Raw genomic sequence first — 12,721 nt, 5'->3', positions numbered from 1 at the left:
ATCTACATTTAAATTAATTAATATATAAATCCGTCCAAATTCATTTTAAATTATTTGAACTTAAATTTAATTATTATTATTATTTAAATAAATTTTAAACTCGTTTAAATTTTTATATTTTTATTAATAATTTATTTAAAGAAAATTTTTATTAATAATTTCATTTTAAAAATTAATATTTTAAAAAATATCTTAATTTTAAAATAAAAATATATACAAAATTTATAAATATTATTAAAAAATAATTATTTTTATATTAAATTAATTATTTATATAAATAAATTTAAAAAATAAATATTTAATATATAAAATTTGAATCTGCAATAAATATAAATTTTTAAATTCAAGCTATTATACTATTAAATTTTATTTTTTATTTTATTAAGATTAATAGATTCGAAATATTTAAAAATATTCGATCTTTATTTAGGATTATTATTAATTAAAATAATTTTAAATATATATTAGTAATATAGAATTTAATTAGATTATTAAATATTAAATTTAGTTATAGAATATTAAAATAATAAAATAAATTTAAATAGTATTTCAAAGTAATTTTTTTTAGAACTTACAAACTTAATCCGATAATAAATATATTTAAGTAAATTTGAGAGATCTTATATTTTACTCTTTCAATTTTTAATTTTTAATTTTTAATTTTCAATTTTCATTTAAAAAAATAAGTAATTTTTTTTTATTCTCTAAAAAAAGATTTTTTTTTCCTCCGGTAGCTTTGTTACTTTAAAATAACTTAATTATTTAAGTAAATTATTTTTTCAATTAAAAAAAATCTTAGATTTATAAAAAATTAAAAAAATACTAATTAAGCATAAATAAGTTTTAATTTTTTAAAAACTTTAAATTACTTAACTGAACTGCCATAACTAAATAAAATTTTATGTTTGTATCCACCGTTAAATTTAAAAAATAAAGTAATAACAAAATATATAACCTATCGAGATACTTAAAAAGATATTAAATTAAAATTAAATTGTAAAAATAAATAACTCAATTTTGTGAACTCTGAAAAATGATATTTTTATAAACATATTCTCACCTTTCAATTTAATGAAATTTAAAATTTCAATACTCAAAATTTACATCGAATGAGTAGCGTAATATTAAATTGGTTGAGTGTTTTATTTTTATTAATAAATAATTATTATATAATTTAAGTAAATTTTTACGTAAGTTTTCTTCTGTAGTATTTTTGTGTGACTCGATACTCTCATCTTTTTCTCTTTCTTAAATTTAACTTTTTTTTTTCTCATTCCCATGGAAGACGATCTGTGTCAATTGACTGTCAATGAAAAAGATGTTGTTTCTATTAAGAGTTCCAGAGATATTCCGATCGTCACTTATGATTTCTATATGGTGTGAATATTTTTTTACATACAATCCAATCAATTTTCAGAATATGCAGATCTCTTTGGCAGATTTATGACGGCAATTCTCAGACAGTTATTGTATTTGTAATACCCGGCTAAATTCTGGCGTCGGAATTCTCACTTTTCGATCGAATCTCCATCGAAATTCAAAATCTCGATACCGAAATATTTGGAAGGGTCAAATGGAGCTTTCATAAGGTGAAAATTTGAGTTTTAGTGAGACTAAAAGGTTCAGCCGCCGAAGGTGGTCTTCCAGCCACCTATAAATAGCCTCCAGCCCGAAAATCAAGAGAATTTTTCTCCATCTTCAGGCGGAGGTAAGCCATTTTCTATTCTTGATGTTCTTCCCGTTTTGTGCTTCAAATCCTTGAAGAATTCACAAGTTTCTACTTTGTTTTTGAAGATTCAAGTTGAAACTTCAAGTTGTACCTCTTAGAGAACCATTGGAAAACGATTTCCTCCTTTCCCTCCAAGTTATTGTTGCTGTGTACCCTTTGTCCTTAAGAGGATCGGACTTGGGAGACCGTAGAGGCCTGCAGTGAGATAGCTGCGTCAGTGTTAGGCGAGCGTCGGCTAGAGGTAAGTAGAACTAAACTAATTTATTGTTTTAAGTAATCAAGCCTTTTAAGCATGCTCATGCATCACAATTGTCATGTATATGTATTAGGTTGTTTGCATTAGATTTTACGAATATGATGCATTGCATAATTTACTGTTGTTGTGGATGGATGTTGGATGACCCACTAGCCCTCGAGTATGATGTATTATGACGTATACGGAAGTCCAGGTCGAGGCCCATTCTACGCTCCTGGCAATATGTAAGAGAAATTCCAGGTCGAGGCCCATTCTACACCCCTGGCACTATGGATTTTTTTATGTTATGTTATGTTTAAGAGGAAGTCCTGAGGAGCACTCGTCGTGGGCCGGGCACTATTGGAATTTGTAGAGGGTTACTGGTGACAAATCCATCTTGATGTGAATTACTTGTGTTGTGATGCATTTCATATGACCATATGTTTATTAAACTGTTTTTACGTTTTGCTCACTAGGTTCTTGTAGTTTATCCCTTTCCCCTAACCCTGGGTTTGCACGATCAAAGTTAGTTCAGGGAAGCCGGTTGAGTTGCTGGTATAGTCCTTTGTAATAGTATAGATGTGGACATGTATTATTTGTTATGGTTTTAGAATTGTGCTTTGCCCTAGTGGTTGTCTTGTAATCCCTATTTTTATGATCCTTATGTAAAAGTTTTATTTATGAGTTATGTTCGAAATAAGCTTGAGGCATGTGATGTTTACCATACTAGAGCATTTGATGAGGACATCAAATGCTCTAGTATGGGTTTATGTTTTTCAGTTTGATACATGCACAGGTCGCGCCTTGGTTCAGGAAATGTTTAAGTTTTTGTTATATCATACGATCATGTATGAGATTTTATCAGGATATATAGTAGGCTTGCTGCGGGCTCCGGCGATCTTAAGTCGATCTGAACCCTAGCGCCGGTAGCGATCCGGTTCCTGGGTCATTACAGTATTGAAGAATTTAGTTCCTAGTTACAAGCCAGACATTTTATTTTTTATGGAAACAAAAATTCTTAGTTCTCGTATGGAATTTTTTCGTAATTTTTTATATTTTGATGTTTGCTTCTCAGTTAATAGATAATGTAATACCCGGCTAAATTTCAGCGTCGGAATTCCAACCTTTCGACAGAATCCCCGTTGGAATTCGGAATTTCGAGGCTGGAATCTTTTAGAAGGTTAAAATAAGGATTTCATAAAATGAATTTGAAACTTTTTCTCATAGAGTTTTATGTTAAAAAGAAAGAAAAGAGTGTTGAAGGAAAACCTCAGGTTCAGCCGCCGAACCTTCAAGTTCGGCCTCCGAAGGGAGGCTACTTCAGGCTGCCGAAGGAGGTTCCTATTCGGCTGCCGAAGGTGGTCCTTCCAGCCACCTATAAGAGGCCTTTAATCCGAAAATGAGAGAGCTTTTCTCTCCATTTTCGGGCAGAGGTGAGTCCTTGCCCTCCCTTTTATGGTTTTGATGTTTTTCCTCCAAATCTCTTAGAAAATTCATGAGTTTTCCCTCGTTTTTGAAGATTTGAACTTGAATCCAAGTTTTTAAACCTTGGAGACCTCCGGCGACCGTTTTACCTCATCTCCACGTTGGGGTTGCTGTCACCTTTAGATCTCCAAGAGATAAGTATAGATCTTTGCTTTTCCTATGTTTTAAATAAGTTTTAAGAGAGGGTTAAGGGTTAATAATGCATGAAATGGTTAGATCTATGAGTTTTAGGGTTTGTGTTAGTCTTGATGATAAATGTTCCCTTTTGTGTTTTTGTTGTTGGTTGTTGGGGAATAACCTAGTTTCTATGTCCCTTATGTATGTTGAGTGAGTATGAATATTTTTGAGTAGTTGGGTGTGAGGATTAATGTGAGCCTATTGGATCACACACAAAAGAACGTTGTTGATATGCTATGTCATATTAATGGGCTAAAAGCCCAAAGCCCATTAATATAATTAATAATAATAAAGTGTTATTATTAATATTAATTATTTATTATTATAAGATAATAATATTTAAAAAGATCTGCAGTCTATCTGTAACTGTTACAGATAAAAGACTCTATTACATAAGATATTTGAGTATTTGCGAGATTATGATAGTTGGTTATGAACACAATTTTATCACATAAGATATTTGAGTATCTGCGAGATCGTGATAGTAGGTTATGAACACAACTTTTTTACGAAAACAGTTGTGGAAAAATAAAAGACTAAAAACGAATAAAAATCGCTTCTGGAAAGTGGAAGTAACGTTTTTTGAGAATTCGTTTTGAGTTGTAGATCGGGAGCACATATTTTATCCATCTTGAGAGAGCTAGCACTCTAGAAGGATAGAAGACGTTAGTGTGGATACCATAGAGGGTGTTCGTTGAAAAAGCAGTACCATCAGTCCACAATAGTATCCTCTCGTCGAGTCTAACAGGTTAGTCTCGTATCCTTCTTTTTGAAATAAACGAAGCACACAGATCTCGGGAAGGAAAACAAAGATTTTTAATTTTTTCGCTGTGTGTTTGGGTTGCAGTAAATCTCTAGATTTCCTAATAAGTTTCACCTAATCTTCAACTAGAAAAAGGATTTCAACCACTTATGACTAAAAATAAAATAAAAATAAAAGAAAGAAAGCAAGAAGAAGAAGAGGAAGAGCCGGCTAGGGCGCGCGGCTGCTGATGTTGATCTTCGATGATGATAGATCCTCCTTTTCTTGCTAGTTTGCTATCCTTTTATAGCTGAATAGGCTGCCATAAATTCCCTTGATTTGTTGGAATTCTTTTCCTATTTGGAGTTGAAATCTTTGGAGGTAATTGAATCTTCCTGAGATTTGGCTTCCTAGATATGTGGGATTGAGTGCTGAGGTGTCTTGAAAATTTGCTGAGCTGTCCTCACGTGTTTGGGAAGGAAAAGACTTATTGAAAAATTGAAATTTAAGTTTTTCCGTATCTCTGCTATCTGCTGTCGCAGGCCCTGTTTGCCTGGGTTGTGTGGGCAAACAATTTGGTCAAACAGTCTGTTTTGGGTGCTGTCTGCGCTCTGCCTCTGTCCTGTGGGTCTGTTTGCCCAATTTGCTTGGGCAAACAATCTGGTCAAACAGCAAGTATGTGCTTTCCTCATCCCTCTTTCATTTCAGCTGTAACTTGGTTTGGGCAAACAACTTAGGCAAACCAAGCTTGATATCTTTTATTCTCTTTTAGGCAGTTTTAAGGCCATTTTCACCAAATTACCTTTTTACACCATTTTCTGCAAAATAAGATCAAAACCATAAATTTAGGTAGAAAATATGTAAATTAACATTAATAACAACATAAAAATGGGTTTAAATTTGGCTTGATCAGAGACCCATTGGGATGACTTGGAAACCTCCTCCCTCATCTCCCCTAACTGCTTGGTGAGGTCTTCAATTTGCCCCTGGAACACGATAATGTGCCCATGAGCTTCACCTATAGCAACCAGATTCTTGTCCTGATGCACCTTCGCAATAAATTGGTCCATTGAGCTCTGGAGAGATTGATTTCGAGCATCGATCTCCATAAATATGCCAACAGACTGCCATAGAAAAGAAAAAATAAAGTCAGGAAAACTAGAAACTCAAAAACACTTTCAAAAAAGACAAACAACTTACCATGAGGAATATCTCCCTCATACTGTCCCAAGATCCTCTAGAGAGCGCGAGCTAAAAGCTGCTTGCTGTTTGATGGCATAGGTCAGATGACTAATAAGAGCCAGAAAATGAGGGTCAGAAGCATCTGGACCCCCCCAAAACATCTTACTGCGCAGCATCTCAGCCACGAAAGCTGGCATCAACTCAGTGGTCACCTCGGTCGCGTTCAACAGCTCGTTGTCCGGGATAGACAATAAGTACTCTATCACTTTTTTTCCCTTATCAATGGGAGGAGAAGGGGCTGCCCATGAGGGTTCTGAAGTCGAGGCGCGTTTAGCGGGCTTGCCTTTGATGGTAATACCGCCCACAGCTTTAATGGGTGGGACATCTAAGAGAGCAGAGCTGGTTCCCTCTTCCAATTTTGTAATACCCGGCTAGACTCCGATACCGAAATTCCTACCGTCCGGCGGAATCTCGGATGTCGGAGACCTCTAGAAGGGTAAAACCATGTTTTCATAAAATATTTTGATGTATTTTATGGTTTTAAGTGAAAATAAATCCAAGTTTTAAGTGGAGAGAGCTTTGGAGACTTTGCCAGGTTCGGCCGCCGAAAGTCGTGTTCGGCCGCCGAACGTGAGGAGGTTTTGGGAGCGCTTTAGGCCTCCGAAAGCCTTGTTTGAATCAGCCAAGGTTCGGCCGCCGAACCTCATGTTCAGCCGCCGAACTTGCATGCGCTGTGGGGGCACGTTAGGCCGCCGAAAGGTGGTAAGGACAGCCCTATAAAAGGACCCCATGGCCGAAACGGGCAAGCTTTTCTTCCCATTTTCGGCCAAGGTGAGTTCTCCACCGCCCCTCCTCTGTTTTGAGCTTCTCCCTTCGAGATTTCATGTTTTTCTTATGAGTTTTCATCTTGTTTTGAAGATTTTCGAGTTTAAAGCAAGTTTTGGAGCTTTGAGGTTCAAGAACTCAAATCTCTCCCATCTTCGAGGTAGGGTCATTTTCCTCTCGATTTTCAAGAGGTAAGGGCCGATCTTGAGCTCACTATATGTTTTTAACAAGTTTTAAGTTGATTCTTGAAGTAGAAATGCATGTGTAGGGTTTTATGAGTTTTTGGGTTTTTGTTGGTTTATGGGCTATGGATGTTGGATTTGTGTTGTTTGATGTGTTGTAGATGGGGTTTTAGATGGTTTGAAGCCCCTAGGAGCTTGTATGCTTGAGTATGTGTGTTGTAGAATCGGTTTATGCATGATTGGAAGTTTTGGAGGCAAATGTGCATAGAGGAGCCAAGTTTCTGCCCTTTGGCAGAAACCAGGTTCAGCAGCCGAAGGACTTTCGGCCGCCGAACATGGCTGGGGAGGCAAGCCTTTCGGCTGCCGAAGCCTGCCCCCGAAAAGAGACTTTCGTCTCTGTCTGGGACTTTCGACCGCCGAACCTGCCCTGGGTTTCGGCTCTGGAGGGACTTTCGGCCGCCGAAGGTGCCGCCGAACCTGCCTTGTTCAGCCTTCCTTTGCATGTTTTTGCATGATTGTTTTGAGGTGTTTTAGGGGGTTTTTGGGGGATGTTTTTAGAGTTATGTTCTAGTTGTTTGGTCCCTCATTTGAGTCCACCTGTGTAGGTTCGGATCCGAGGAACCGAGGACCCCAGTAGTGAGTCAGCTGCTTCAGTCATTGTCAGAGCTAGCCAAGAGGTGAGTAGAATAAACCTTTACGATTCAAAGCAAATAAATTATAAAGTTTTTAGCATGTTCATGCATCATGAATGCCATGTGATGAATTAGGTTGTTTGCATTAGAATTCACGAATATGTTGCATTGCATTTATGATGTTGATGTGGATTGGTTATTGGATGATCCTTTAGTCCTCATATGGTATGATGATGTTACGGCATGATATGGTATGGAAGTCCAGGTTGTACCCATTCTACGTCCCTGGCACTATGTAAGAGAAAGTCCAGGTTGTATCCATTCTACGTCCCTGGCACATTGGAATGTTATGATATGTTATGTTAAGAGAAAGACCGGTTGTACCCATTCTACGTCCCGGCACTTTGAAATGTAGAGGACTATTGGTGACAATACTATCCGAGATGTGATTTGTTGTGATGTGTTGCATTACATGATGGCATGAGAATTTAAATGTTGTTTTTCATTATTCTGCTCACTGGGCTCTAGTAGCTCACCCCTTTTCCCTAATCCCCCAGGATTGCAGGTACGAGCTAGACAGAGAAGTCAAGAAGAGTAAAGTCATGTGTTTGTAATAGATAGAAAGTGAACATGATAAATTGTAAGATGATGTAAAGTTGAATAGTCACGTTATGTATAATGATATTGAGGATTAGAAGTTGTGCTTGACTCTATGGGTATTGTTACCCCTTTTAATACATGATCTTAGATGTCTTATGATGTTTATATAAACCAACTCAACTTATGTTGTATCGCCCATTGGGGCATTGATGAGATCCCACAGAGGGGTCAATGTTTATGATTATGTCTATGTTCAGTGCATGCACAGGTTGAGTTTGGTGTATGAGAGAATGTATGAAAGAAAAGTTTTAATTTTTATGTATGATTGTCGATCATGTATGGGATTAAACAGGTTTACAGGTTACATGTCAGGCTTGCTACGGGTCCCGGCGGCCTTAAGCCGATCTGGATCCTAGCGCCGGTAGCGGTCCGATTTTTGGGTCGTTTCAAATTTGCTCTCAGCCGACTCGTTAACTGCGATAGGCTCCTTAGAAACTTCCTTTGGAGCAGAGGGAGCCTTGGAAGAGGCTGGCTGTAACGACCCGGAAACCGGACTGCTACCGGCGCTAGGATCCAGATCAGCTTAAGGCCGCCGGGACCCGTAGCAATCCGAACATTCATCCTGTAAACCTGTTTAATCCCATACATGATCAACACATACATAAAAATTTTGAACTTTTCTTTTCATTCAATCACCAAACTCAACCTGTGCATGCACTATTCATAATCATAAACATCAACCCCATACTGGAGTCCTCATCAATTGCTCCAATGGGGTAACATATCATAACTTAAGTTTGGTTTACATAAACATCATTAGAATCATGTACTCAAAGGGGATTAACAACATACTAGGGTCAAGCACAATTCTATCCTCAATAACACCATTACATTACATAACTATTCGATACATTACATTACAATATTTATCATGTCCACCACTAGCTATTATATGACCATAACTTTACTCTAGCTGGCCTCCTGGTCTATCCCGTACCTGCAAATCTGGGGGATTAAGGGAGTGGGGTGAGCTACTAGAGCCCAGTGAGCAGAATAATAAAACATTGTATTTAAAACATGTGATATCATGGAATGCGTCACAGCACAAACAATTCACATCACGGATGAACTTGTCACCATTTAGCTCTCTATACAATCTAATCATGCCAGGGGCGTAGAGCAGGCACGCCTGGACTTCCATATCATAACATACATATCCAATAGTGCCGGGGGCGTAGTGCAGGCACGCCCGGACTTTCTCTTACATAGTGCCAGGGGCGTAGAGCAGGCACGCCTGGACTTCCATATCATATCATCATGTCATAACATATGAGGGCTAATGGATCATTCAACATTCATCCACATCAACAACATAATATGCAATGCACATATTCGTGAATTCTAATGCAAGTACCCTAATGTATCTCATGGCATTCATGATGCGTGAATCATGCTAAAACTTTCATTATTTGCTTTGAAACATAAAGAGTTATTCCACTCACCTCTGGCTAGCTCTGACAAGACACTGAAGCAGCTGACTCACTACTGGGGTCCTCGGGTCCGAACCTACACAGGTGGACTCAAATGAGGGACCAAACATTCATGAACATGACTCTAAATTACTCCCCAAAAACCCCCTAAAACACTTTAAAACAATTATAGAAATCATACAAAGAAAGGCTGGACAGGGCACTTTCGGCGGCAGGTTCGGCGGTCGAAAGTCCCTCCAGAGACGAAAGTCATGCACTTTCGGCGGCCGAAGGTTCCCTCCAGAGACGAAACTCATGCATGTTCGGCGGCACCTTCGGCGGTCGAAACTCCCTTCTAGAGCCGAAAGTCCACTTTCGGGGGCAGGGTTCGGCAGCCGATACATGCTACCACAGGCAGGTTCAGCGGCCGAAAGGGCCTTCGGCTGCCGAATCTGAGTTCTTCCAAAGGGCAGAAACTAAGCCTCTAACATGCACAAAAGCCTCCCAACTCATTCAACATGCATTTACCTATTCTACAACAAGCAAACTCAAGCCAACAAGCATCTAGAGGTCTCAAACTATCCTAAACCCCAACTACAACACATCAAACATACATAAACAACCCACATTGCTCAAAAACTCAACATAAACCCATAAACTCAATAATAACCTAAACATGCATTTCTACCCCCATTAACTTTCATAAAACTCGTCTAAATATAGAATGAGCTCAAGATCGACTCTTACCTCTTGAAGATCGAGAGAGAGTGTGATCTAACTTGGAGATTTGGGGAGGATGGGTTCCTGAGGTCTCCAAGCTTCACAACTTCGATCTAAGCTTGAAATCTTCAAAAACCAAGTGAAAACTCATAAGAAAATCATGAAGATTCGAAGGAAGAAGCTCAAAATCGATGAGGGACGGCGGAGAACTCACCTTGGCCGAAAACGGGGAGAAAAGCTCACCCGTTCGGACATGGGGACCCCTTTATAGGTGGCTGGCCAGGCCACTTTCGGGGGCCTAACGTGCCTCCGCATGCATGCCATGTTCGGCGGCCGAACATAAGGTTCGGCGGCCGAATCTGGACTTCCCTCTCTTATGCCTTCGGGGGCCTAAAGCACTCCCGAAATGCATGCATGTTCGGCAGCCAAACTTGAGGTTCGGCGGCCGAACCTGGGTCTTCCTCCAAGGTTATTTTCATACAAAACTCATTTCCTTTCTTGCTTAAAACCATAAAATACATTAAAACATTTTATGAAAACATGGTTTTACCCTTCTAGAGGTTTCCGACATCCGAGATTCCACTGGACGGTAGGAATTCCGATACCGGAGTCTAGCCGGGTATTACATTCTCCCCCCTTAAACACATTCGTCCCCGAATGTTTACCAAACAAACATAGCATGGCATAAAACATGAATATACAACAAAAACACATAACACTCACCTTAGAAGAGATGAGAATATTGCTGGAGCATGGACTCCCGTGTCTCCCAGGTACACTCCTCAATGTTGTGGTGATTCCAAAGGACTTTCACCATCGGGATTTCCTTGTTTCTCAACTTTCTGATCTGGGTGTCTAGGATCCGTACTGGCTGCTCCACATAGGTGAGATCTTCTTGGATCTCCACATCAGGCTCACTAAAAACCTTGCTCGGATCTGACACGAACTTTCTTAACATGGAAACATGGAAAACCGGATGGATTCTCTCCATAGAAGCAGGTAAGTCCAACTTATACGATACATTCCCGATCTTCTGCAAGATCTCAAAGGGTCCGATGTACCGTGGAGCTAGCTTACCTTTCTTCCCGAACCGAATCACCCCTTTCATCGGAGACACCTTGAGCAATACCAAATCCCCCTCCTGAAACTCTACTTGCCTTCTGCGGATATCTGCATAACTCTTTTGCCTGCTTGCAGCAGTCTTGATCCTTTCTCTGATTATGGGCACCACTCTGCTTGTAACGACCCGAAAATCGGACCGCTACCGGCGCTAGGATCCAGATCGGCTTAAGGCCGCCGGGACCCGTAGCAAGCCTGACATGTTACCTGTAAACCTGTTTAATCCCATACATGATCAACAACATACATAAAAATTTAAAACTTTTCCTTTCATACATTCTATCATACGCCAAACTCAACCTGTGCATGCACAATACATAATCATAAACTTGACCCCTCTGTGGGATCTCATCAATGCCCCCAATGGGTGGCATAATAAGTGTTGAGTTGGCTAAACATAGATATCAATAACATTAAGATCATGTTTCAAAAAGGGATTACATCATACTATGGTCAAGCACACTTCTACCCTCAATATCAATACATTACATATCTATACATCATAATACAGTCTGTCATGTCCACATTCTAACTATTACATACATGAGACTTCATTACTCTTCTTGACTTCTCTGTCTAACCCGTACCTGCAAACCTGGGGAATTTGGGAGAGGGGTGAGCTACTAGAGCCCAGTGAGCAGAATCATAAAGCATTTAAAACACATGCTATCATGGAATGCATCACATCACAACTAATCATATCAAGGATGAACTTGTCACCATTTAGCCCTCTACATAATCCAATCATGCCAGGGGCGTAGTGCAGGCCACACCTGGTCTTTCTCTTATACATAACATAACATAACATACATATTCCATGGTGCCGGGGGCGTAGTGCAGGCCACGTCCGGTCTTTCTCTTACATAGTGCCAGGGGCATAGTGCAGGCCACATCTGGACTTCCATATCATATCATCATGTCATAACATATGAGGGCTAATGGATCATTCAACATTCATCCACATCAACAACATTTTATGCAATGCAACATATTCGTGATTTCTAATGCAAACAGCCTAAAATATCACATGGCATCCGTGATGCATGAACATGCTCAAAACTGATTTATTTATTTAAAAGCATAAGAGTTATTCCACTCACCTCTGGCTAGCTCCGACACTAACTGAAGCAGCTGACTCACTGCTGAGGTCCTCGGTTCCTCGGGTCCGAACCTACACAGGTGGACTCAAATGAGGGACCAAACAACTAGAACATAACTCTAAAAACATCTCCCAAAAACCCCCTAAAACATCATGACACAACCATAGAAGAACATGCAAAGGAGGCCTGGACAGGGCACTTTCGGCGGCAGGTTTGGCGGCCGAAAGTCCCTCCAGAGCCGAGAGTCAGGCAGGTTCGGCGGCACCTTCGGCGGCCGAAACTCCCAGACAGAGGCGAAAGTCCTCTTTCGGGGGCAAGCTTCGGCAGCCGAAGGCTTCTTCCACAAGAGGGTTCGGCGGCCGAAAGTCCCTTCGGCTGCCGAACCTGGTTTCTCCCAAAGGGCAGAAACTTGGTTCAAACATGCACAAAACGCCTCAAACTCATACCATCATGCATTTAGCTCAATCAAAACATGCACACAAGCTCCTAGGGGTCTCAAACTAACTTAAACCCCAACTACAACA

Source organism: Manihot esculenta, chromosome 18, assembly GCF_001659605.2.
Source record: "Manihot esculenta cultivar AM560-2 chromosome 18, M.esculenta_v8, whole genome shotgun sequence".
Classification (NCBI taxonomy): Eukaryota; Viridiplantae; Streptophyta; class Magnoliopsida; order Malpighiales; family Euphorbiaceae; genus Manihot; species Manihot esculenta.
The sequence above is the reverse complement of the archived record's forward strand: the minus strand, read 5'-3'. Positions refer to the sequence as shown.